Genomic DNA, 27,733 nt, shown 5'->3' on the forward strand with positions numbered 1-27,733 from the left:
TGTGTAAAGAAAAAAAGTTACCTTCCTCTTTTAGATGTTAGCAGTCAAAGTCTTCAGACTCCTTGAAGAAAGGTTTGTCTTTTCGCGAACCTCCCCAAAAGCAGCAATTCTCAGCTCAGTACTTAAACACCAAAGAAACAATTTTCCTCGTAAATATTCCCAAAAGAGAAGCACAGTCCTTGAGGCAAGAATCCTCAATCCTGACTATAGGCCTTATTATGACTTTGGCGGTATGGGAGCGGACCACTACACCAGCGTCGCACTCCCGCACCGCCAATGCCATAATTAGACCGCCCGCCGGATTCTGACTGGAATCCAGGTAGGTGGTCCTGTGGTAACTGGCCCACTGCAGTGTGTGTTTAAAGGCTCATAGAAGGACCGTAACAGACACCTCAATGCGAACGCCATTGCAGGTTCCTGCAGGGCATGGACTGTCAAGTCCATGCCCTGCAGAAACTGTTGGTGCATGCAGACAGTAAGCACACCATGTGCCCCCTGCATGCATCCATTGGTGCAGAGACAACAGGGGACCCTGTAGGGCCCCCCCTGTATTTCCTCTTCACCATACTTTTCATGGCATGAAAACTGCAGTAGAGAGAAAACTCGTAATATGCTTGGCGGGCCGTAGCGGCCCACCAAGCATATTGTGGCCTCAACACCGCCACAACAATCAGAGATCCCTGGCAGTTGCAGTGGTGCCGATGTGGTCCGACTGGCCAAGTAGTAATGGGGTCGTCGGACCGCCAGTGTGGAGGTGGCGTCACTGCTACCGAGGCTACGCGGTCTGTTGGACCGCCATAGTCATAACAGGGCCTTATGTCAAGCTTCAAATGTAAATGTTATTTAATACAGGCAAAATATTGAGCTTCCGTCAAGGAATGACCTGAGTTTTCAGTTGAAGGGCATATTCATCACTTCCTGCAGGAATGGAAGATATAATATTTAGACGCCTGGGTGTTGAAGATAGTTCAGACAGGTGAAAAAATTCAGTTCACCCCTTCTTCCACAGAACTCGTGAACCACACCTACTCCTTGGGTGAAACATCCTTTTAAGAAAGACACAATGCAAAATGCTCTGACTGCTCTAAGGGAAAGGTGTGGAGTGATTTTGGCCCCTTGTCTGTGGAGAGGGATAGGAGTTTATATAATTTTCTTATTTCCAAACTATCAGGAGAACTACAGATGCTGAGAAATCTCAAAGAAACTCAATACGCTGTTTAAGAACATTCCTTTCAAAATGGAAACATTGCAATGGACCATTCCAATGTTCGAAGATTGCCACTTTCAACAATAACATTCATGGGTGCAAATTTTCGTATTCACATAGATCATTTGTGATTCCTCAAAGGTTGCATTCAGAATCAACTTTTCCAGTTAGTGTCTCCACTCGGCACCAAGAGTGTGCCCCAAGATTTTCCCTCTAGTAGTGACACATTTACAGGTTCTTTAAATATTTCCATACATGTATGAATGTCTTCTTCATGTCCCTTCAGGATCTGTGACAAAGTAAATAATGCAAATGGTAAAGAACTGTCCCTCCCATTCCGGTTTTACTCTAAATTGTCCATGGTAGTAGCTATCCGAAGCTCAGGTTCTGATTTTCATTCATAGGGGCTAGGTTTAGAATGGACTCAGATATGGTTATTCGTTCCTATCCTGAGCCACACATCTGCAAAATGTTCTATTCACCCTTTTGAAAATCAACTAAGCCCCAGTAAGGATGCATTGGAGACTCAGAGGCACAAGGCACCAGGGGCCAGATGTAGGTAATTCCTATTTACCGACTCTTAAATACCAAATTTTACCAATTCGGTATTTAAGAGTCGGTGAATAGGAAGGGGGGAGATGTAGGTAATTCGAATTTAAGAATTACCGAATCGGTAGGATTCAGTATTTACCGATTCGGTAAAAACCGAATCGGTATTGCCCATTGATTCCTATGGGCCATGAAGCCCATAGGAATCAATGGGCAATACCGATTTGGTATTTACCGAATCGGTAAATACCGAATCCTGCAAGGGTGCAGGGGGTGTCACTTTGACACCCTCTAGCACCCCAATTCCGGACTTCTGTGCCATGTGGCACACAGACATGCCCTAAGGGCATGTCTGTGTGTCACATTGCACAGGTGTGCATGCACAGATGTGCATGCACACCTGAATTCAGTAATTTACCACACAATAGGATTGTGTGGTAAAATACCGATTCTTAAGGGCCTGTGGCACTCTTAGGAGTGCCACCCACATGTGGATTTACCGAATCTGTAAATATACAGATTCGGTATTTTACCGATTCTGTAAATTTACAGATTCGGTAAATTTACAGAATCAGTAAAATATAGGCCCCTACATCTGAAAACCCTAATACCGGTCGGTAATGGCCGAATTTGGCCGTTACCGACCGGTATTAGGGCTCCTACATCTGGCCCCAAATCTTTACATTCCCATGGATTAACGTCATGACTGTCTTGTGGTTCATATAACAATAGCGATATAGGTAGCTCTGCAATGACGGTTGGAGCCAGCATCTGTTTCTAAGGGTCTTACAATATATGTTTGGGATCTCTCCTATGAACTCAGACTTTTCAAGCACAATGCTCTCTTCTGCAAAGTCACAGATCAAGGAACTGGAAAGAACTTTCAACAATATCACACACATGTCCAAGGCCCCAATAATCTGGTAAAATTGGACAATACAGTGACTCTGGAATACATAATTCATCAGAGCCAGGTGGTGCGCCTGTTCCAGATCCTTGAATGCTATAGCAGTGCTGGTGGGGGTCTAGTACAAGAATAAACTTACATCCTTGTCATCCTCTCACATCAAGGGACAGATCAATCTTCAGGCAGATAAATTGAGCAGGGTAACTCCATCTTCCCAGGGCCTGCATCTATTGCCAGTAATTCTCTAGAAGGTGGAAGTAGGTTTGTCTCTCCCTTTCTGGATCTCCTTACCTCCCAAGGCACTGCTCAGCTCCCAAAGAGTTTGCTCTCTCAATCCACAGAAGGAAGCCTGGGATGTATGTTCTCTTTGCGAGCTAATGTGGCAAGTGTTCTTTTCTTCGCCAGCTCTCGAGAAGAATCGGTTACTTCATACCTTGAATATATACAGAGCTTTAATAACCTATCTTGAAGGTTCACAGTCCATTAGGAAGTGAGGCTAGCTAATTATCACTATTGAGATAGCAGATCAATTTAAGAAAACATCGTCCTTTACCACCAAATTCGTACTGAATTGTACCAACACATCGGCTTTTCTATCAAAACTCTGAAATAGGTTGAAGGAATGTGGTAGTAAATATCTAGGGGCAAATCCTAGTAACCTCACCAGGATATTGAATCATGGGGAACAGTAGATGATCTTTTGTAGGGAGACAGCAAATAACTGCATGGATTCAATGGCTTGTTGGCAGATGTCAGGTTGGTAAGTGCCCATTGCGCTTCTTTAGACACCGCAGAAGTGAATTGTATTTCCAATTCTACATTTAGTCCTAGCGCTGGGAGAGCTACACTCTGCCCATGCTGTTCATTTTACCCTTTTCTTAGATTCCTCCTCCCTTCCTCTGCACCTCCTCTTCCTTCTTTCCTGGCTGTGCTGCTGAGGTAATTGCACAATACTGTGGCATCTGTCTAAGGCTAACAGGCAAATGCATGGCTACGTAGGTGCAAATCTGGAGCCATGTGGCCCTTCAAGAAGGATCTGTGTTTTTCTACAAATCTGCATACACCATCCCTCTCCAAACACATTGAAATAACAGTAACATTAGTAATATTAAAATGTCATTTGGATGAAAAACACAAATAAAAACACAAGTCTACATCACACAGTTAGTCTACACAGTCACTCTATTGAATAGAGGAAGTGAGGACATGTATTCAATGCTATTACAGCCAACTGTCTCCTTAATAGGATTGTGAACGGATCCTTGTGGATTCTCGATAGGTCTAAATCTTGGATTTTCTCATTTATAGTTAAGGATTACAGCTCTGGGTGCATTAATTGCTCTTCAGCTATCTTCATCATTGTTTTCCTGGTGTGCACAAGTCTTGTGATATTCTTATTCGCTTGGGGCAAGCATGGTGAGATGCCTTGATTACTGACTTCCTGAAACCCAACATAATGGAGAAATTCACACCCTTTGTTTCTCAATTAAATTTGTGGAAAGGAAATGTCTTTTCAGGCTTGTGGAGCGATCATATGTGCTTTGGATGAAAAACCTGGTGATACCCTGCCTTTTTAGAAAAAAATCATTATTCCCCTGCTTTACTCCCATTTTTTGATATTTGGACAGAATATCGAATTTAAAATATTGTTGTATATTAATATTGTGTTTTAAATATTGTTTTTTCAAAATATCGTGGTATGTAATATTGAGGTCACGAATATCAAACTTCGGTGTTGTATTAAATATCAATGTTAAAAATATTGCAGCAGAAAATTTTGTTGTCAAAAATATTGTTTTTTAGATTTAATATAGTTTTTTAAATATATATATATACATTAAAAAGTATATATATATAATGTTTTTAATTTAATGCAAAGGAGATCATCAAGGTGTATACAAATATACAATAAAAGAAAGAAGAAAAAAAAGATAAACCGGGGTAGCACCAGATCACATCATTTCCCTAAAACAAAATTGGTTAATTGAGAACATATACAGCATGATAATCATATTTAAATTATCATTACTTAAGTACCTTATGCCACACAATTTGAAATATCCCCATAGCACGTATTCCTCTGGTTTTTGCCACAGCTTTTTCCCTTCTCACAAATCTCAACCAACAGAGTCCACCACTCCACCGAGACACTATGGGGCCCATTAGGATGGCGCCGGCGTGCGGATTGCCCCCGCCAGGCTGGCGGCGGCAATCCAACCGCCATCCGCACCTAAATTCCCTTTGTCCATATTAGGATGGGGGGGGGGGGGACCGCGGCGGACGGAAAGACCATCCGCCGCTTTTCCGCCCCAGTCGCCTTGCGACCGGGTGGAAAAGGTTTAACCACCAGCCATATTATGATGGGTTTCTTGAGATGCCTTTCCACGGCGGCGATGCCGCCACAGAAAGGCATGCGGTCTTCACTCTGGGGGCCCCCCGTGGGCCCCCAGAGTGAAGGAGAGGTGGGGGGTGCACACGGGGGGGTTTGTCTCTGCAAATGCTTTAATGCATTTTTTGCATTGTGGCGGACGGTGCTGAGAGCACCGCCCGCCACAATGCTAAAAATGTAGGATGTGCCCACCACTGTGGCGGGCAAATCCTAATACTCCCAACGGGACCCCCGCCCTCATAGCGGGCGGTCCCAAGTCCCAATCCCCACTAGGTTGACGGGCGGACTTTGTCCGCCCGTCATCCTAATAGGCCCCTAGGTTTAGGGGAGATCCAAGCCCTGGTGATGGCGAGACTTGCAGTAACCAATAAGATGGCAAAAAGTGCATGACGTACCGGGCTAGGGTCACCCTTAAAAAACATTATTCTCTCCTATATGGCAAATCTTAGTTCTAGACCCAATCTGTATCTACAAGCGTGGCTAACGCTCTCCCAGAAAGCCCAGATCGCCAGGCATGTAGCAAACATGTGCATTATGTCGACCGCAATGGCTTCACACTTGAGGCATTTTGTTTTATCGTTGGGAGCTTGATCGCCCCTTTTCCCCACCAGCTTGCTATCTTCTTAGGGGTGTAATATAGAATACACAAACTGTCCTAAAATGTTAGAGCTTTAAATTAACTGATACTGCAGCTTTTTTTAGTGTCGTGAATGCGTTGTTAATTAATACAGCAGGGATATCTGTCCCAAAGGTACGGCTTCACTTCAGGGCGAGCTGAAGACAGGGGTCTGTTCTGAGCTGTGAAAAATATTAGTAAGCAATCCGTATTGAGTGTCTACGGGGTGTTTCAAGAGTAAATGTCAGTATCTCAGAGACAGATATGAGCCTTTGTGATCTCAAGAAAAAGTCTCTAATCTGCAAATACCTGTAATACAATTGTTGAGGAAGAGAAAATGTGTTCTGGAGAATATACGGCCAGATTCATCAAGCTTAATTGCGCTCGCAAAGGGCCAGATTCTGAGAATCTGGCCCTTTGCGAGTGTAATTTTTGCATTTGGGATTCATCATCCCAAATGCAAAATTCGCTATTAAAGAATTCGCACATTTGCGAGGAATTGCATTTAAGGAATCTCTATTTGAGATTCCTTAAATGCAATTCATGAACCATTTTAAAATTGCGAAATCGCAATTTTGGGCCGTTATTTACTGCGAGGTCAAACCTCGTGGTAAATAGCGAAAACTTAGAAAAATGCATTTAAATGCATTTTTCTAAGTTGCATGTTACACACACACATGTCCTTTGGACATGTGTGTGTGCAACACCAATGTAGATTAAATTTCAGGGGTGCTACAGAGTGTCCTTTGGACACCCCTGGCACCCTTGAAATTGCATCCTTATTTGCGATTAGCAAATTGCTAATCGCAAATAAGGAATAACTCCCCATTCAATCCTATGGGCCTTAGGCCCATAGGATTGAATGGGGAGTTATTTCTTATTTGAGATTAGCAATTTGCTAATCGCAAATAAGGAGGCTGTAGGAATCACAATTTATTTAGCGATTTCTACATGAATCCCGATTTGCAAGTCCTTAATAGCGATTCCTTAATAATCGCTATTAAGGACTCGCAAATCGGGACATTGATGAATCTACCTGTATGAAAGGTCTTGAAACCATTAATGTTGTATAAGTGCTCAAGTCTCTCCACCCGGTACATAGCCCAGCTTCTTGCCATCCTATCCTTGAAGATCTCAGGCAAGAATGGGTTATCTCAAGAGGGAACCAATTGTGACCTGAGAGAATATCCTGCCAAACAGTAACAGTGTCTCTTAATGGTCTTGAAACGGACTCGCTTGTAATAATTCGGAGCCAGAGTGCGATATAAAACTCTACTACTGTCTTGGAGTGCCTTGCTCGTGTCTAACCTGCGAAGTGTCCTGCAAGTCATCGGTCTGTACGCCAGCAACAGTTCCCAAAGAATCTTTACCTAGCTTCTGGTTCATGATTGTGCCTTATTCAGCAGGTAAAATAATTTGATCTGCACCGTCTGCATTTGGGTAGTGTCCTGAGCTTACTTGTTGAGTAGGTACTGGTAGCAGGTCTCCCATTTGCACATCCCCTATTGTAGCTGTTTCCTGGGAAGCTGGTGCAACCCTAGGGGGAAAAGAAGATGGCGGATTGATGCCGCCACGGAGAGTTTCACCCTGGGTGTTCGCTGCTCTGCCACCCGCGATACCGCTGCATACACCTGTGTGGGCCCGCTTACCTGCGGGAGGACTGCTGTGTGATTTTTGCACTTATCATCTCGATGTCTGCTGGGTGGGTGCATCCCTGGTCCCCACTTGGACAAATGCCGCAGAGTGGAAAGCCGAACACGGCGAGCTGGGAGCTTTGTTGCTGGCATAAGCACCACAGGACTTCACTACTGAAACGGGAGAGCTGAATCCGGTCAGCGATAAGCCGAGCGCTACGCTGCTGCCTCTGTTATCACCTGCTTAAAGAGAAATACCTTTTGTAAAGGGAGAGTGGAATGTGGCAGGCTGAGAGCCCTGTTGCCGCCATGCCTCAAGCCTGATATGCCTTGTTTCACTGGAAGTGGGAAGTATTGTTTGTAAAAGTAATTACATCAAGTAATCTTGCTTCTTCTTGAATGACTCTGAAAAATAAACTAGACGCCTCCCATATGCTGCTGCTGACTGTTGGGAAACGCTGCCCTCCCCTCCTGCAAAACTGCTACAAGTTACCAGCTACTGAGCTGCTTGCTATTGTGGATAAATTGATCAAGAGCCGCTTCCATCAGCGTCTTGTGGAAACAGAGATACAGGGATAGTTCTCTAGCAACACTTCTCCTGTATAATGTCAAGCTCTGCTCTCTTGACCTGCAATTCCCTGATGCTGCTAAGGATCACTGGGAAACTACTGCAGCTTTGAAGCTTTGTTTGGTGCTCTCCCCTCTCTACCTTTCTCTCTCATTTCTTTACTTTATCGCTCAAAATGGCCCGCCAAAAACAACAGGCCAGAAAAAGGGTCAGAGCAGCCATGCGTGCCCTCACAGCGCCTCTGAGCAAACTGCATTGGCAGGGAAGAACCACAGCTCAAGCCTTCAAAAGGTACTGTGAATCGCTCATCCTCCAAGGTAGGACGCTCTATTTTTAAAATCCTGCATTCAGATAACGTGAATGAGCTTACCTATCTTGGGGGCACCACAAATCCACCTCCAGCGGGGGAAATGGTGGAGGCACTATTAGAGGCAGTCCTAAACGGGTGAAAGGAGTCTATCGTTGCACCTTCTGCCCTTCCTTCTCCACTGTGCAGAGAATATCCCTCAGCGCTGGGCTGGTTACAAGCTCACTGTCCATGTCCTGATGGTGATTCTCTGTGCTTTGGTTCACACTGGGAAGAGCTGACTGAAGATGTCCTTGTCTGTTCACCTTTGTAAGCTGTAATATACTTTAATTTGTTTATTTGTATTTCTTTTGTATAGACACTTATTTTTTATGATTTGTTTAATATTGTAATAATTTTTTTGTTCATAAATGTTTTTAGGAGCGGTGTGTTGGATTTATAGGGGTTAAGGATGGGCAGTGTTTTAAAATATGTATATAACATTCTGGTAATTTTTTATTTTTATTTTTTAAAGGAATATACCTCGTTATCACGCATTCTTTTTCCCCGCAGGGAATTACAGCGCGGTTGTTACAACAACCGCATTATGGTTCTGCATACCATTATCCCGCAGGTGATAACAACGACTTGCGGAGGGGGGTGCTGGATGTTGGAATAGTATAATTTACTATTCCAACTACTTCTCCCCCTTCCGCAAGTCATTGTTCCAAATTGCGGAGTAATGGTATGCGGAATTAAAACACGGTTGTTGTAATGACCGCATTGTAATTCCCTGCAGGGAAAAAGTTTTGTGGTAAACGTTGTTAACCTAAAAAATGTAATACTTGTTTTTAGTTGTAGAATGTTCGGTTTATATGGGATAAGGGTGGAGAGTGTTTTAAAATAGATATGTAAAATTTTTGAAAAATTGTAAAAATATAACCAACATTTTAAAAACATTTTGTTAGGAGTTGGATGTTGGGTTTATAGGGTATAAGGGTGGGGAGTGTTTGAAATATGTTTTTAACATTTTGAAAAATCTAAAAATTGTAAAAACAATTATAACATTTTTTTTAGGAGCTGGATGTTGGGTTTATAGAGGGTAAGGGTGCAGAGTGTTTTAAAATATATATATACAATTTGGAAATTTTTAAAAAATGAACAAAAAATTATAAAAGTTTACATTTTTAAATAAAGCTTTTCTTAAAACTATTAATTTTTTTGGGGGGGGGGATTTTTTATTAAATAAAATGGATAAAAAAGTATTTGTGTTTATATTTTAATCATACATTTATATGGTTTAAAAATGCCGCAACATAGGGGGTCAGTCCCGTGCTACGATGCGGTGGTGGGCAGACATAGTCCGTCCTCCATCGTAAAAGGCCCCTTAGTGTCCAGCACCTTCCTCGAGTTCATGTAGTGTGGAGTGGGAATAGTTAATTATATATGTTTAGGGGGTCATTAGGATGTCCGGCGGATTGCCTCTGCCAGGCTGGCGGTGGCCACCGCCAGCCTGGCGGAGACAATCCGCCAGACATCCTTCCCTGAATTCCCCCTGCCATATTACAATGGCGGGGGGGACCGCAGTGGGAGAAAACACCGCCCGCCTGTTGGTTATATGGTGGCGGTGTCTATTAGACACCGCCAGCCATATTAACATGGGCTGTGTTTCATGCTTTTCCGCGGCGGTAATGCTGCCACGGCAAGGCAGGCGGTGTTCACTCTGGGGGCCCCCTGCGGGCCCACAGAGTGAAGCAGAGTGGGGACATGCACACGGGGGTACTTGTGGTACCCCCCCATATTTACATAAACAAAGCGGCAGGCACCGCGCGGTGCCTGGCGTTTGTTTATGTAAATGCTGCAAAGCATTTTTAGTATTGTGGCGGGCGGTGCAGAGAGCACCGCCCACCACAGTACTAAAAATACAGGATGTGCGGGCACATCCTAATACCCCCCACGGGACCCCCGCCCTTATGGCGGGCGGTCCTATTTACCACGAGGATGGCGGGCCGGCAAAGTCCGCCCGCCATCCTAATGAGGCCCTTAGTGTCCAGCACCTTCCCTGAGTTTATGTGGTTTGCAGTGAGAATAGTAAATTATATATGCCTATTGTCCAATACTTTACCTGACTTAATGTAGGTTTTAATAGTAATATTATAGCCAATATGTTTATTAATAAAATAATTCAAGACAGGTTTTGCATTTTAGTAAAAGATTTTTATTGCAATTATTATATCTGTAAGGTAAAATATTAAGTAAGTAAATAAAAAGGTTCATATTTAATTTTTCAATTTATCTTTATTGAAAAAATGAAAGAAATTTAGTACACTTTATTTTATGTACAGTATTGTGTATGCATTTAAAAAAAACAAGGCAATAAACATTATTTTTGTAATATAACATTTTGTAATTATTTTAACATAAATACCATATTAAAACATAGTTAATATTTAGCATTTTTATTTTATATAATGGAAAAGTTTGCAAACATGTAAATTTTTACAAATGTCAAAATATTAAGGGGCCGATTCTGATTTGGTAAACTAATCCGTACGACGAATCAAATCTGTAGCCTTCTCCGGACGAGTCATACAATTCCGTCCGAATTGCGTAATACGATTCATACGAAAAATATACGACCTAACCGTTGTGAACTGTCCGAAAAGCAAGGGAAAATCTGTACGATACTGACCCTGAAAGTGAACCGTATGAATCGTAAACATGCTGTACGACCCGACAAGTAGGATCCAGACCGGAGAATCAGAATGCGATTTGTACGGAAAACGTCGCGTATGAGCTGCGATTTGTACGGAAAACGCCGCGTATGAGCGAGCCACACAATCAAATACGAGATGAACCCACACTGAACAAGCGCACGTAAACCCCATAAAAACGTCACTTCTGAGCGACCCACACAATCAAATACGAGACAAACCCACACTGACCGAAGCGCATGCAAACCCCATAAAAACTTCGCTTATGAGCGAGCCACAAAATCAAATAAGAGACGAACCCACACTGAACGCAGCGCACGCAAACCCCTTAAAACAGCACAAGGAGGTTGAAAACGACTCAAACCGCGAGAACGTCGCGTTGTACACACAAATAAACTGAAGCAAATACAAGTAAACGAGCCGTACTGAACCACGCGGACACTGTAAAACAGCACAAGGAGGGTGAAAACGACTCACACAACACTACAAAACACGTCTCCAGTGTACAAACCGTGGAAATGAATGTCCTGGGCAGATCCAAACAGGCAAACAGAGGGGCTAATTCAGAACCACCCCTTATAACACACCCACCAAAAATTCAAACTAAGCCCCACCCACAAATGGACCAATAAAAATGGCCCACACACACAAACCATAATACTTTGCAACAGACCCAATTTGCAAGAGACACTGACAACACACCACCAACTGCACACATCCACCTTCACACATACGCCCCCTTCACATTCAAACCCACATCTATACACACCGTCACCCCACACCGTGTCCGCACAGAAGAATCCAAAGTTCACAAAGGAGGAGATGGAGATCCTTGTAGATGAAGTCATTAGAGTCGAGCCACAGCTGTTTGGCGCATTGGCCAGACGGACCAGCATAGCTGAGAAAACCCGCCTGTGGGAGAGTATAGTCAATAGGGTGAATGCTGTTGCACCCATCAGACACACAAGGAAGCAGTGCCAGGCCAGGAGGTACGATCTGCGGAGAATGATCAAGCGGAAAATGGACAAAGAGTACGCACAGAACAGGGTACAAGGGGGAGGGCGAGAAGTATGCAAGGCAGTGGGGAGAAGGGTGTAAGGGGGATGGTGATGAAGTTAAAAATGGACGCCCATACCCAATTGCCCTTCTCCCACATGGCCCAGGTACACACCCATGCACCATGCTCAATGCACAGGGAGTGGGAAAGTACTGACAACATAGCTGACACTGGGCCCTGGTGTAGGCAGCACAAAGCCCTCCTGTGACCAGTGCAAACACAAACACCAGGACAACAAGGTCAGATATCTTGGACAGGAACTCACAACCACTGTCATGGTAGCATGCTCCATGGGGGGACAGCTACACCACGAAGCCCAGTGCCAGCTAAGACTCCAACTACCAGCATAGCCTGTCACACACACCCTTTACACAAACATACCTTCCTGAGACAGGCAATGGAGTGCCTCACTGTCACAATGCATATGTAACACAACAAAACCAATACAGATCTGCTGAAGCATCCAAGCAAAAAATGCACGGCGCAGATTCACAAGCCCCTTGTGCCTCCTTCACGCCACCGTTGCATCACCTTTGTGATGCAGCGGCGGCGCAAAAGTGGCACCATGGTGCTGGGTATTTACAAGGTGACGCATCTGGGAGATGTGTCATGCTCTAAAGCCCTGCACCAGAAGTAGGTGTTCTGGTGCGGTGGGATGGGGGGTGGGTGGGCATTCTGGCGCAGGAACGCATCCCAAAAGTGGCTGAGTGAAATCTACAAGATTTCACTTAGTCACTTTTAAGTCCATGCTGCGTCAAAACCCTGCGCATGCTTGAAACAGGCGTAAGGATTGATGCAGCATTGTGCAGATAGGGTCCCACAGAGCATTGCTGGAGCTACTTTGCGCTGGCGACGCAACTCCAGCAATGCGCCACTTGTACGGCACAGATGCGTGATGCAGCTGTGCTGTTTTCCCCCATGGTGCTCCGCATTGTAAATGTGTCTCATACATGCTGGCGAAGCTGTGGTGCACAATGACTGGCGAATCCCTGCTGATATGCAGGGATGTGCCAGTTATTGTAAATATGCCCCCACATGTCAATGACTCTGGAGCACATATCAATCTGACCTCACAACATACCCATCCACAAGTGAACATTGAGCACAATCCAAAGCATAGACAACTACCAGGTGGAACAGTGCCAACTACAATGTGTATGAAAAATGAATGTTGCATTAAATGGCATTAACATTGTCTGTCTCTCACAGCTACAGGGCAACGTGCGGAATCTACCCCCAACAATGGGGGAGATGATTCACAGTCCCAGGCTCCGCAGGACCCCCCTGATCCCACCGACAGCGACACCTCTCACCACTCCACGGATGACCCCGACCAACCTGGCACCTGTGGTGGCCAAACCTGTGCAGCACCTGGATCAGGAACATCTGCACCAAACACCACCACCATTCCTGCCACATCCCAGCAGGCATCTAGGAGCCCTGCCCACAGTGAACAACTGAGCCAGTCTGATAATGAGGGACAAGGTTCGCCGAGCACCAAGGAGGTGGCAGACAACACCACTGCCATCCTTCAGGGGCCCCGTCGACCAGATGTGCCCACAACGGCAGGCCAGGCTCGTGTGGGCAGGGGTGGTGGGAGTGGCAGCAGGCGGAGGCTAGAACCTGACCAGCCAGCTGTAGGACCCGGTATGTCTGAACTACGCAACATCATGGAGGCATACTGGCGAGACACCAGGGAGATCAGCTAGGTAGTGGGGACACTCACAGATATCAAAAACCTGCATGCCGAGCAACACACCAGTCAACAAGAACACCAGGGACGGATGGAGGCAAGACTGGCTGAGGTCCTGGCGGTGCAAAGGGACATAAGCCATTCACTCCGTCGGTTCGCAGACAACATGGAGCACCCTCCCTGTGTCACCAGGCAAGACACTTCTAGGTGAAGAGCGCCACCAGGCACAGGGAGGGAGGAGGAAGAGGAATTGTCCAACAGAGTATCCCATGCATCGTCAAGGCCTGCATATGAGGGTCCCCCAAGGAAGGTGGGTCGTCCATGGAAAAGACAGTGAGAGGCAGCGGGCCATGCACATCTCCCAGGTTACCTGGTCTGGCATGTGGACTTTGTGTGCAACAACATCACCTCATTGACTGTTCTACTCTGCCACATGGACTTGCTGGTTGCAGTCTGGTCAATGATGCCAAGAACTGTGGTCTGGACTCCTGTGACTCCAACTGCAAGGCATCACATCTCCCTCTGTGAACTTTGGATTCTCTGGATTATTGTACAACACCTATCACTTACTCAAGAATCATGTACCTGACAGATAAATAAACAAAATAATGACAAGGAAAATTGATGTTGCAGTCATTTAGCATGAGTCAACAACATACGTGTGGGGGCATGTCAAAGTATGCCTGAGTGTGGAACAAACTCAAGCCATCCATACACTGGGATCTGAGTCCGGTCGAGGACACACATAGGTCACAATGTATCATCAAATACATATATGGAGCGCAAAACTCACACGTGATGGTTTCAAGCTGCTGAGGGGTGGGGGCTTGACATACTGCTCGGACAGACAGGTTTGGAAGAGTATCATGAAAGAGTAGAGTTCATAAGTCATGTGGAGGTGCCCGGGGAGGGAGTCCCAGGTCTGTTTGGCGAGGTGGGAGAACTATTTCCCACATGCAGTTGTTCTGTGGATGTGATGAACGGTTGCCAGGGCAAGGATGGCTGGACGGAGTTGGGGCAATGGGGTGTTGGATGAGAGACGTCCAAGGTCATTTTTGGGTCTGGGGTTGTGGAGTGCCTCCTGAGTGTGGTTGAGGAGTCTGACGGTGATCCTGCAGTTGACAGTGAGCCATTGCCTGGGCCACATCCTTACTTTCCGGCAGAACCCAGAGCGTCCGCCTCCCACCCTTCCGCTCTAAAACCACCGAGATCATCTGTGGCGTCCAACAGGGATCCTCCCTCAGCCCGACGCTGTTCAATATCTACATGGTACCCCTCGCCCACGTGGCATGACAACATAACCTCAACATCATCTTCTACGCCGACGACACCCAGCTCACCCTCACCGAAGACCCCCACACCGCCAAAGCCAACTTCCACAGAGGAATGAAGGCCGTCGCCAAATGGATGAAGGACAGCAGGTTGAAGCTAAACTCAGACAAGACGGAGGTCCTCATCCTCTGGCCCACCCCATCAGCCTGGGACGACTCCTGGTGGCCCACATCTCTAGGCACAGCCCCGGAACCCACCGACCACACACGCAACCTAGGGGTCATCCTCGACTCCGCCCTCTCCATGACAAAGAAAGTCAACGCAGTCTCCGCGTCCTGCTTCAACACCCTCCGAAAGCTCTGCAGGATCTTCAAATGGATCCCCTCTGACACGAGGAAAACCATCACCCAGGCCCTCGTCACCAGCAGACTCGACTACGGGAACGCCCTCTACTCAGGAACAACAACCCAGCTCCTGAGACAACTACAACGAATCCAGAACGCCTCGGCGTGACTGATCCTCAACATCCCCCGATGCAGCCACATCACACCCCACCTGAGAGGCCTGCACTGATTTCCAGTCAACAAGAGGATCACCTTCAAGCTCCTCATCCACGCACACAAAGCCCTTCACAATGCCGGACCAGCATACCTCAACGACCGACTCAGCAGCCCCCCCCCAGTGCCTTGAGACCCTCATGGGTATGTAGTGCGCTTTAGAAATGCATTGATTGATTGATTGATAGGTATCTCAGGTGGATGGTGATATGGCTGTGGCGAGGGATGTTGAGGATGAGGTGTGTGGATGCACCCTGGATGTGTACAAGTCCTCCTGGAGTTTGGCTGTTGTTCCTGCATAGAGGGTGTTGCCGTAGTTGACCCGGCTGGTGTCGTGGACCTGGGTGACTGTCTGTCTTGCCTTGGAGTGGATCTATCTGCAGATCATTTGCAGCATGCGGAGGGTGTTGCAGCATGAGGTAGAGATGGTGTTGAGTTGCATGGTTATTGTGAGCGAGGAGTCTACGATGAACACCAGCTTGCGTGCGTGGCCACTGGGTGCTGGTGCGCTGCCCAGGCCGGTGGTACACAAGGAGTTGTCCCAGCCGTAAGGGTACAATCCTCAGATGATGACCTTAGTCTTGTCCAAGTCCAGCCTCAGGTGGCTGATGTTCATTAATTCGTCAAAGGACCTCATGCCTTCTTGAATGTTGGATCTGGGAGTTCTGGGTCTCTGGCGAGGAGCAATTGGGTGTCAATGGCATAGGACATGATGATGAGGTCGTGTGTGAATGTGATGGTGGAGAGGGGGATCATGGAGACAATGAAGATCGTCACGCTGAGGGATGAGCCCTGGGGCATGGGCTAGATGACCCCAGTGTACTACGTGGTGAAGGGGAAGGCTGACTCCCTGGGCCTTGCCTGTGAGGTACTTGGCGATTTAATCCTGGGCCCTCCTCTGGATCCCAGTGTTGGAGATGTGTGATCTGACAGTGTGGTAGCACATGGTGTAGAATGCAGTTGAGAGGTTGAGGGGGGGTGAGGGTGGTGGTGTCACTATTGTTGAGCAGGGTCCAAGATGTCATTGGTGGTGGCAATGAGGGAGGTTGCAGTGGTGCGATTACTGTGGAAGATGGACTGGGGCGGGTTGCCTGGAGGTGTTTGCTTGGAGGGAGTTGGTCAGTTGCTCGTTGACTCTCTTCTTGATGACATTTGCCGGGTAGAGAAGCAGGGTGATGTTCCAGGAGATCCTGCGGTACTGCCGTCTGTTGTTTAAGAAGGGCCTGGGTCTCTGCATGCCTCCAGCTCCCATGGAATATGGTGTACTCAAAGGAGACATTCATGACATGCTGGAGGTGGGCTTCAAGGATGGGGTATGCTGTGATTGAGATGTTTTGTGGGAAGGGTCCTGATGGAGACCCGGAGTGGATGGTGTACATGAGCCGGGTGGTATCTTTGCTGCTGACGGGAGTCCAGAACCTGAGGGGGGTATGTCCCGCAGATAATAGCGCTGTCTGACTCAGTGTGGCAAGGCTGTCGTGTATGTCCACGAGCTTGCAGTGGAAGAATGTTACAAGGGATTCCCTTGGCCTTGCAAGGGTGGGATACCTTTTGGATGGAGAGCTGGGGATAGATAGTTCACTCACGATGCTGATGAGCTCCTTGATGTCATGTGTGTTGGTGGATAGGCCCTACCTGAAGGATGTCCTCTTGTCCATGCTGATGATATGGGGATGTCTGTGTGTGGCGGTTTTCAGGGCGGAATGATAACTGATGGGTGTTTGTTTCGCAAGGTTTGCACAAGAGTCTGGCTGGATCTGTATGAGTCCAGTAGGTCTGCCTTGTCTCAGGTGGCTTAACTGTTGTTGTGCTTCACAGGAAAGTCCGCCAATGTGGCAAGAGTGTTAGATCAGTCGCTGATCCAGTGTGTGAGGTTGCAGGGTGTGGCGGTGGTGTTGGTTGGAGTGACCTGGGCGAGGGTGCCACACGTCTGTGGTGACTTAGATCAAGCATCTTTGGGGGATCTGTAGCGGAGTGTGGGGCAGTGTGTTGCTTGTCGGAGAACTCGATGCAAATGTTGATGTACCAATGAAGGATGGTGGTGTGGTTGCCCTCCAGCCAGAAGTTGCTGTACCCCAGCCACATGTAGTCTGTGGAGGTGAGGGCCTGCGTGCTGATGTAGTTGTTGATGGCTTGGTGGAATTGTGTGTGTAGGCCTGGAGATCTGTAAATGAGTGTTATTCCGAGGGTGGTCAGGGGGTTGGTGTGAAACCTGAAGTGAAGGTGCTTGACAATGCTGAGTGTGTCTTTGGTATTGTATGTGACTCTGAGGGTGTACTTCTGAATGAATTGCAATTCATCCTCCTGGATTGTTGGTGCGGTCCCTGCGGGTGATCTTGTATTTATCTGTGATGGCAATGTTGAAGTTGTGTGCTGAGGATGCGTTCAACCAGGTTAGTGTAATGAAGGCGATGTGTGGGGCTGTTGTGTTGAGGAGGTAACATAGTCTAATGGCATGCTGGTAGACGGAGCGGGTGTGGAGTAGGAGGCACATGACCTGGTTGTACGGACATGGTCTCGTAGGCGGGTCAGCGCGGTGTAGGCAGTAGGAGTTGCACACCCAGCATCCGAAGCTGTCGTGTGTGCGCTTAGGGGTTGCCTGATAGCAGGTGGTTGATTGTCCGGTGTTCATTGCTTGGAGGGTGGCTAGAGCATGAGTCTGTTGTGTTACGTGGGTCATGCAAGGACCAGAGGGTCTTGCACTGTGCACGTTGCAGGAGCTGACGGGCGCTGGCAGTCCTGCCTTTGGCACGGCGTTGGCGCAACAGTGGCACAGACAAGCTGCTGCCTGCATTTAGAATGGGTGCAGGGAGGGAGGAGCATCTGGGAGGTATGCGGGTTGCAGAATCAGGGCACTCAGTGGGGCGGTGCCACAGGGGAAGCAGCAGCAGGAATGCGTGAACACCTGACGGAGGAAGGGTTAAGAAACTAGAACAAAACTTGCACACAAAGACAAGGAGGTTAGAAAGGCACAGTGTAACAGGTGTATGGAAAGGAAGGAGTGTCTGGTTACTCATGGGTCACTCAATGAAAATGAATGAACAATCACAAAAAATGACGGGCACAGGATCAGGCTCCAAAAGGCCAAGCTGCGCCCAGGACACACAATGTCAGTAGGTGTTGCATGCCCGTTGTGGGTAGCAACCTGCACAAATACATACACAACCAAGTACTTCGTGCACAATAGGGATCATTAGCCATGAAGAACTGCATGCATGTTGCAAAAGTACACATACACCCACATGCACAATCTTTGACAATTATGGCATAGATGATGCATGCAAAGTGGCAAGAGATCTGAAGGTGACAGAGATTGTACTGTGGTGAACACATTTACTACACAAACGGATTAAGTATGTGTTGAGGCCATGCTGCATTAAGCCAATGTGCATGGCCAGTGCCATTGCTCTGCAGAAAATAACAGTCATGTAATGAGTCTACCTGTACTGCTGTTGAAGCAATGTGCACATGACTGCCTGTGACTGTCAGGGCCTTGAATCCTTGGAAGCGTGCGATGCTCAAAGGGGTCTATCTCCCAATAGTCCCTTGGTCTGAGTAGAAATAACAGACTCAAAAGGGTGATTAGGCGAGGGAAGGGAGATCTGAAACAAAGGTAAACAAGCATAGGGATTCAGCACTTCTTGTCACTGAATCACAGAATACCTCAAGACCTATACTGTAACAGTAATACCTGTAAAGGAAAACAACAGCCACTGTATCCTAGTTGGGGTCACAGTAATGAAAGTGCTACTGGATCTGAGGATCGAACAAGGACATTACTACACACTTACAAAGAAGGCTGTTCTATACGTTTCCATGTATTTATCCAGCAGTTAGCAACATACCCCAAAAAGTTTTAAGATCCATGTAATTGGGGGATTTGAGCTTTCTTCAGGACGAGCTCTACAAGCCCCTGCTGTGAAAACAGAGATGAACAATTCACATGAATTCATAGCACATGGAAAGGTGATGAAACACCATAACACACCAAAGATAATGTTGTACGAGTTGCAAAAGAAATGGCCAAAATTATGATCCTGTTCCAAGGATTGTGCGACTAGCACAGGGATCACCGTAGAAACATAAAAGGTAACAGAGTATTGCAGCGATATGAAGGGGGTATAATGCTCTGCAGGCTGCTTCAACGCAATTAGAGCCTTGCGGTAATCCAGAAATTCACAGTGTATGAATAAAGTCCAATAAACAGAAAGTCAAATGCGCTGCTGCGCGTCTCACACAAAGCGGACAATCCGTAATTTCTCCAGGGTATCAGTGAAGGTCAAGAAGGGAAATTACCCAGCCCCCGCAAGAGCCTTAAGAAGCTCGTCCAATGAGGGAGGGAATTAGGTAAACGCAAGGAAGCCCTGCAAGAGCCAGTAATCAGCTCGTCCAACTGGGCTTTGAAATGCCAAACAGAACAAGCTGCTGGGCCAGAACTCAACAGAGAGGAACGAGGAGCGATGGTGCAAAAGCACCCCTACCGTGACTAGGATATGCAGCACGCCACAAAAGAATCCTGGAATTAATGGCACCCGACTGGTGCCCGGATGCGTTTACATTCGCTTCTGCGCAACGTCGTGACGTCCTCATACCACGTTCTTGGCTTCATGGGAAATGTAATTTCTTATCCATCCACTTACCGAGAAGGCTTGCACCGCAGTGTTCTCCACCGGCCCTGAGGAAGCGACGTGACAGTGACATGACATACTTGCACAAAGGGAAATGCATCCATACGAACAGACTCACAAGACAGTTGACAGAACATGTGGGACATACGCTGGCCCCCACCTTCACAACATGGATGTTGGAAATCCAAATGTATTGGCACTCAAGATTAAGGTGAATGAGCCAAACACATCCTTCTGCACACAGAGAGGCTGCAATTCCCCATAGAGCCTGTTGTTGTGATGTTCCACACAATCTCAACCCGTGGCATCAGCAATGTGTCAGGGGCAAGGTTTACACACATTGATGCCTTCACCCGAGTCCACACTCCACTACAGATGACTGTCAAGAAGGGTGACTGTCATGTCATGGGAGTGTTGCTACATGTTATTTGATCCATGGTGATGAGACATGTATGCATGGTACTACAACATGCACAGAAACAGTTCTAACACATTTCCAAAGCGTACCAACACCAAAAAGCCTGTTTGGATCTCTTACCTGAACCAGGGCCGGACTGAGAATCAAAACCGGCCCTGGCAAAGGGCTCGGTCAACCCCCTGGGGGTGCGACCGAGCTCTTTGTCGGGCCGGATTTCGGCCGATTTTTTTACAGGGCGGCTTTTGCAGCTATGCTGCAAAAACGGCCCTGTAACAAAAACGGCTCACTGGGCCCAAAACCGGCCCCCACCCTTGCGGCGCACCGGGGGATTGCCCGGTGCCCGCAACGGCCAGTCCGGGCCTGACCTGAACTGACATTTACACATGTCCGTGCATGGAACGCTGATTCAGCCCACGTTGCAATCATCATGAGGAATAGCAAGAGGACAAAGATGACACGAGCAGACAACAGGCACAGCAACCTGGGAATTACAGACACACAAGAGGTCACCAGTAAAAAAATTTGCAGCAGACATGGGCAGTTATGAGACATTGACAATGAAGGACACGTGCAAATTTCATAAAAAGTCATTGCGCATTACTGTGTGGCATGACTTCAGCACTCGAGTGACACATCAGAACACACATCAAAGTCACTTTGCATACAGTCAGCTGGACCCACACATTGCAACACATGCCACTCAATGCTACAAGCTTGCTCACTCATACCCAGTGACTCACAATTATGAGAAGAAGTTGCGTATGAGCTGACTCCGGATATCATCCTCCTCCTCTTCATTACTTGCATCGTGACCAAGCCCTTGATCCTCAACGGGTGGATGTTCCTGCTCCTCAGGATCCCGGATGAGTGGCACTGCATTCTCAACTGCCATGTTGTCCAGCATGCAGCACACAATGAAGGTTTTACAGACCTTGTCCGGTGCATATGGGAGGGATCCGCCGGTCTTATCGAGGCACCTTAATAGGCTCTTCAGGAGGCCAAACGTCCTCTCAATCACTCGCCTGGTCTGCCCGTGTACATTATTGTACCGCTGATCTGACGCTGTTCTTGGATTGCGGAGAGGTGTCATTAGCCATGGCATGTTGGGATATCCCGAGTCCCCTACATAGATACATCATGTAAATAAGTGGGTCAGGAGATGCCGTCAGAGCAAAGATACTGAAACACAAAGGACAAACAGAGTTTACCCACCAACAAGACATGCCCACTCGTTGTGCAGCTACAGCATCATTTGTGGCACCCTGCTACGCCTCATGATGAATGCATTGTGTGCCGATCCTGGAAAACGTGCACAAACGTGTGAAATCAGCATGTTAGCAAGGCACATCACAAGGGCATTTATTGAATGGTAATGTTTACGATTGTGGTAAGCCTGCTCCTGTGCCTGTGGTGGCACCAAAGCCACATGTGTACCATCAATAGACCGAATGACATGTGGCATCCCTCCCAGGGCATATAAATCACCCTTGACATTTCTCAACTCATCAGGAGTAGGAAATTTGATGAATGTGCTCCTACATGGCTGCCAAAACATCACGCAGGATACGGCTGAACATCGTCTGTGACATTCCACCAACATCAGCTATGGTTAATTGAAACGTACCCGTAGCAAACAAATGTAGGGCTGCCATCACCTTTATCTTGGGGGTCAGTGCAGTAGGATACCTCTGTTGCGGTTGGAGATGTGGTGCCAGCTTGTTCATCAACTCCTGAATCAATTGTTGAGTGAATCTGTAACGTCAGATGCAGGCACGTTTCCTCATGGTAGCCAAGTCTGGGAATGGCCTTGGTACAGGCGGTGCCTGCAGGATATATTTGGAAATAATGAAGATTGACAGTCAGCCAACATCAATGGCAATGTACATAGCACATGCAAAACTGCTACTAGACATCAGGTCACTATGGAGTCTGGCGTGTGCAATACATCCCGGAAACATATGCCAGCTTGCTGGCACTTGTACGAAAAGCCAGATACCCCTGTTGATTGACAAATCAACATGACATGCCCTGAAATGAGCTGCTGGGCCGGTCTGAGAGAACAGTCCGAGTTATCACCAGAGCGACACACGTCACCATACCTGCAGTGGAAGGATATCATCCCATACAGACAGCTGACTGCAAGGCACAGGTCACATGGAATGTCAAATGTACATATCAAACACATTGCAATTAAGGTGTACACGTGGCAAGAAAATAACACAGCCATTGACACGACGCAGACATCTATACCTGGAGAAATATGATGTCTGATGCACACAGACCCAACAGCCGTGGGAATCCGCATGTGGCAATTGTGTGGCGTAGATGTGAAACCATTCCCATATCAACACAGACCCATATTAGATGCACCAACAGCAGATGAATCTTACGGAACACAATTAGCAAGCTCAATATTACACGACAGACACCTGACATGGTCACAAAGGGTCATGCTGAGCGTGATATGTCACTTGACAAAGTGCCCCAGTCTCTGGCATCAGGAGACAGGTGCCGGTAGTGATGACTGTGCCATCCTAGTGTCGCTGTACCTTTCCAAATCGGACTAATGATACACATGTGACAAGTGTCAAGGTGATGTGTGCCACATAGTGCCCCATCACACATGGCATGTGCCCACAGGTCATCACACATCGATTGTGCAACAAGATTAGATGCCCTGTGCTCACCTTTTGCTCTACTTGGGAGTGCTGTCTCGGTTTGCCTGCTTCTTGCTGAGCACTACGCCACGTCTCGCGACCCCCGCTCCGCTCCGCGGGCGCCGCTCGTGGTTGAAGACTTTGGCTGGGATTTGAACTTTTGGACCTTGCTTGTGCATTGGAGCACCTACGCCCTTGCTCTTTGAACATCTATCCTCCACACACGGCCAGAGGCGGGACTGCGAGGACCAGCTTGCTGAGCGGCGCTGATCGGCCGCAGCTGGTCCTCTTCCCGCCCCTCCATCCGTTAAAACATCCGTGGAGTGTGTGCTGCCTGGGTCTCACCTTTTGCTCTACTTGGGAGTGCTGTCTCGGTTTGCCTGCTTCTTGCTGAGCATTACGCCACGTCTCGCGGCCCCCGCTCCGCGGGCGCCGCTCGTGGTTGAAGACTTTGGCCTGGATTTGAACTTTTGGACCTTGCTTGTGCATTGGAGCACCTACGCCCTTGCTCTTTGAACATCTATCCCCCACACACGGCCAGAGGCGGGACGGCGAGGACCAGCTTGCTGAGCGGTGCTGATCGGCCGCAGCTGGTCCTCTTCCCGCCCCTCCATCCGTTAAAACATCCGTGGAGTGTGTGCTGCCTGGGTCTCACCTTTTGCTCTACTTGGGAGTGCTGTCTCGGTTTGCCTGCTTCTTGCTGAGCACTACGCCACGTCTCGCGGCCCCCGCTCCGCGGGCGCCGCTCGTGGTTGAAGACTTTGGCTGGGATTTGAACTTTTGGACCTTGCTTGTGCATTGGAGCACCTACGCCCTTGCTCTTTGAACATCTATCCCCCACACACGGCCAGAGGCGGGACTGCGAGGACCAGCTTGCTGAGCGGTGCTGATCGGCCGCAGCTGGTCCTCTTCCCGCCCCCTCCCGTTCCTCCCCTTGTTAATCTGTGACAGCCACGCGCACGCGGGACGCGCGCGGGACTAAGGCCGGGGCGAAGACCGGGCTAAGAGCGGGCCGTTTGAGGCCGTTCGAGGTCTAAGAGGTCTGGGCTGGGCCATATCCCTTGGCTGACCTTCTCACCATTCGTGTTATTTTCTATTTCCTATTTGTGCTTCTGTTACTCGTTGTTTCTGATCATGTGTACACGGGGCAGTCGTAGTAAAACTGCCAAGGGTCATAACAAACCTAGTGGGACCCTGGATGATTTCCTCACAAGGACCAATCTGGCCATCGATGCGGAAATTAATAAAATGCAGCATAGTGTTTCCCTAGAACTAGATGCTGCACGTAAACTGTCTCTTAATATTGCTTCTTCCAAAAAATCATCTTTAGGAAACCTTGCCCTAGCACTAACCCCGGAGCGTACATCTGGCCCTCGTTCGTTGCTTACAGTGGTAGATATACACCACCCGCAAAGCACATCCCCAACTGAGCAAGTTAAGGAATCGATATTAACACCTCTGGAGGAGTCTGCACCACCTACTTTTGTGGCTGGTACAAGCTCCCCAGTAAAAATTGTCATGCCCAAGATTGCTGCTAATGATAAAAAGGTTGCCCTTCGACAGAAGAAAAGTTTAGCTAGGTCTACTTTTGCTCGCAAAAAGGCCAAAATTGCGAGATCTCAGTTTTTCAATAGTAGGCGGCCATTGGGCACATTGGGGATTAGGGAAGGTAAAGATAAAGCTAATACAGCTCCACTAGGGAGTGATATCATCTATGCCCCAAGCGGTGTGATGCTGGATCCCCCGGTGGTTATTCTCCCTGACAAGAGCAAGGAAGGGTCAAAGGAGAGTAGATTGAGTGCGGTAGATGGGGATGGGAGGGGGGATGAGGAATTCTTAAAAACTGTTTGGGACACACTTAAAAAGCTACTTACCCCCCTGGAACTTAGACTTTCCAGAATGGAAAACCATTTGTTAGAAATGGACAGGACTATAGTCACATTGGCTAGCTTTAGTCTAAAGCAAATGGAAGGTAGGTTTCCACAGGGGGATGGTTCAACTTCCCAGGCACTAGAGTCAGAACCCCCGGCCCCCCCGACCCCCCACCTCAAGGCCCTAAACCTGTACCAAAACCTCGCATGAAAGTTGGGGATAACGCCAATATTATCTCAAATTTTGGCGTTTGTCTTCCATCCCAGGACCCAGTACCACCCAAACCCAGGCAACAAGCTTGCCCTACAAAGACTACAGCACCATCTAATGCTAGGGCACAAACTTGTCCACAACAGAATGTAGCACGTTCTAAATCCAGGCCACAAGATGCCGTACAACAGCCTAACCATTTGACTAATAAGAATCTGCCATCTTTAGAATCTAGCCAACCAAATTTTCGTGGTGGTTATATCGACTTACCACCAGAGGCTAGTCCATATGTCATTGTTTTAGCTGGTGTACCTGCCCTTGACCCACAAACTAAAGAGAATCATTGGTCTCTCAAAAATAAGGTCATTCACTGGCTAAACACGAATAGACAGCTACCTAGTCACCAAAGAAGTCAGGTACTAATGGTGCGAAGAGTACCATGGGTTGGACCCACTCACAAAACCATTACTGGTGATTGTATAGTGGTGTCCTTTGCTGACCCCCATACAGCACAGCATCTTTGTTCATGGGCCCCTTGCGAAGATGACCACTCAGTTCTTGTTAGACCACTCACCTTTTTCTATCCTCCTCGACGACAGTTTGGAATGGGAGGATCTTGGACGACAATCCAAAAGCCCAGGCACAGAGGATATGGGAATGGTGGGTATAACCAGAATACCTGGTGGCAAGGGGTTCCTACATCAAATATGTTTGGCTGTTTGGAGGAGGTTGACTGACTCAGGGGGGTGGTTACTTCAGAACATCCAGTCGACTCTACTCCATCCACCCTGTCAGTACCCAGTGTGGCTTGTTCTAAGACAGAATCAGACCCACAAACAGCATTGGACAATGTTTATAATTTAATCCCGACTGAATTAGGAGTTCAGGGACAATCTGAGACTTCTAGCCCTAGTAATCCAGATAACGAAATTAAGGTGGCCTCATGGAAAATAGCAGGTTTAAGGGGTCGTCTGGATAACGATGACTGGGTAGATTGTATTACCACACATGATATCATCGTTTTCCAAGAAACCTGGTCAGTCGATCCCCTGTTTAGAGTAGGCTTCCTAAATTTTTATAAACCACCAACGCAGGGCCCCAGGGGTAGGGCTTCGGGTGGTCTTACTATATGGATAAAAAACTCACTTGGCTTCAGCGCCAGGGAAATCCTGGTGAAGAATACTGATCTCCTTTGTATATCCCTAAGTAAGGAAAACTGTAAGGATATTGTTTTAATTAATATCTATGCCCGAGGTTGTCAGGGTGGAAGGAAGCAACCTATTCTTAATGATTTGGAAGATTTCCTAAATGAGTATAAAAGTGACCAGCTCATTTAGTGGCTGGTGACCTGAACTGCTCATTTGAACCCATCCAGAATCTTGCCGAGGATGTAGGGATGGATGAAGATATTGTCTGGAATATTCCCCCGCTAGCAATAAATAGGGTTGTCAGGGGTACGGAGGCTGCCCTCCACTGGCTTGGGCTCTGCCTGGAATGGGGGCTCCGAGCGGTGAATGGTCGCAGCCTGTCCGACAAGGCGGTAAAATCAACCTTTGACAATGGGTCTAGTTCGAGTCGCATTGACTACATATTGGTCAACATTGAATTTTGGGATACTGTAATTAATATGTCAATAGAAACCAGGCCAGAGAGCGACCATAACCCACTCTCACTTGTACTTAGGGTCCCTGGTCTAGGACCTCCCCAGACAGAAACAGCTTGTATTACATCAGACCTAGTCCTGTGTGACAACAGAAGACGGGTCAAATGGTCAAGGGTCATAGCTGACCAAGAGCTTGTCTGTCAAATAGAAGAACTAGTCCTAGACACTAGAGATAGGATGTCTGCATTATCTCTTAATGACAGGGCAAAGCCCATTATTGTTGATCTCCACGAGGCATGTTTTGCGGCTATTAGAGAACTTCTCACTAGGCCATGTAGAAAACAGAAAGGGAAGCAATTAAAAGGTTGGTATAATAAAAATTGCAGAGAAGCCCATGGCATCTTAATTGCTGCCGTTAAATCTAGAAATACTCCAGACATTAGGAAAGCGAGACGGGCTTATAAATGCATTATTTGGGAAGCTAAAAGGGAATGGGATGATTCGTACTGGCTTGATCTTCTTCAAGCCTGTGAGTCGTCCAACCAAATTAAGTTTTGGGAGTTAGTCAGATGGGGTAGTGGCTCAGAATCACTAACCCCTGAAAATCATGTTTCCGCTGCAAATTGGGTGGAATTTTTTTCCGCTCAATTTAAAGATCCTAATATTGTCCAGTTGGCAGGCGAGCCTTTAGCAGGGACCATATCAGTATCCTATGGGGATAGGCTCACCTTTTGTACCTCAGACACCGAACATGCATTAGGTTCTATCCAGTCTGGGAAAGCCCCAGGTATTGATGCAGTACCAGTGGACCTTTTTAAATTGAATTTAGATCTGTGGGTCCCTTATATAACAACATTAGCAAATTCCATTGCAGCAGGGGAAAGGATACCACAATC

Source organism: Lissotriton vulgaris, chromosome 5, assembly GCF_964263255.1.
Source record: "Lissotriton vulgaris chromosome 5, aLisVul1.2, whole genome shotgun sequence".
NCBI lineage: Eukaryota > Metazoa > Chordata > Amphibia > Caudata > Salamandridae > Lissotriton > Lissotriton vulgaris.